The sequence below is a fragment of the Lolium rigidum genome, chromosome 1, assembly GCF_022539505.1.
Source record: "Lolium rigidum isolate FL_2022 chromosome 1, APGP_CSIRO_Lrig_0.1, whole genome shotgun sequence".
In the NCBI taxonomy this organism is placed as follows: Eukaryota; Viridiplantae; Streptophyta; class Magnoliopsida; order Poales; family Poaceae; genus Lolium; species Lolium rigidum.
The window spans coordinates 61,533,876-61,535,167 of NC_061508.1; positions in this window are offsets into that span (position 1 = coordinate 61,533,876).

Consider the following 1,292-nt stretch of genomic DNA (forward strand, 5'->3'; position numbering starts at 1 on the left):
ACCTTAAGCGGCACCTATCGAAGTTTACACCAGTATCCCGAGATCATGTCCAGGGACGTGATCTTGAAGTAGGTTTTTGCGGATTGCCACTAGAGCAGTTAACTAGTACCTGATCCGTCAGATGAACTAGCCCCAACTACCATTATCCCTGTACAATATAGAAATTCATATGAAGAAATATAGAGAAGTTTAAAGTTGTCGAGTAAATATAAACAAGTGGAGATTTTCCACGACTCTACGATTCAAGCAAAATCTCGGGGCTACTGACATAGGCATCCCCAATGGGCCTGCCGAAGATAGTACCCGGGGTTTACTGAAGGCCCACGACTCGAAGAATAAGAAGAATCGGAAGCCCAAGTTGATATTAAGGAAAGTTAGAGTTGTATTAGAAGATGATGTTTGTAATCTTACGGGATGAGTTGGAAACCCTCTCGGACTCTGTAACTTGTACAATACGAATCCCTCGGCTCCACCTCCTATATAAGGGGAGTCGAGGGACAAAGAGATCATCGAATCATTGTCTCTCAAACCCTAGTTTTCATAATCGTCGAGTACTTTTCGGCTGAAACCTTCGAGATCTACTTGCTCTCTACTTCCAACTAAACCCTAGTCTACAACCCGTAGGCATTGATAAGTTAATCCCTTGTCACACACACAAACACAAACACACACACACACACAAAACACACACACCCCTCCCACACACGGAGACACACACACACAGACACGCACACGCACACACACACACAAACACACACACACACACACACACAAAGAGACACACGCACCCACACACACACACACACACACACACACACACACACACACACAGAGAGACACACCACACAGACACAGACACACACGGACACACACTCACACAGACACAAACGCGCGCACACACACACATACACACACACACACACACACACACAGAGACACACACATACAAACCACACGCACACACACGCACACACACACCCACACACACCCACCCACCCACACACACACACACGCATGCGCACACACACACCTTGCATCCTGATGGCGTGTATTTCACACGTTCGTTGGGCAACCCCAAGAGGAAGGTATGATGAGCACAGCAGCAAGTTTTCCCTCAGAAAGAAACCAAGGTTTATCGAACCAGGAGGAGCCAAGAAGCACGTTGAAGGTTGATGGCGGCGGGATGTAGTGCGGCGCAACACCGGAGATTCCGGCGCCAACGTGGAACCTGCACAACACAACCAAAGTACTTTGCCCCAACGAAACAGGTGAGGTTGTCAATCTCACCGGCT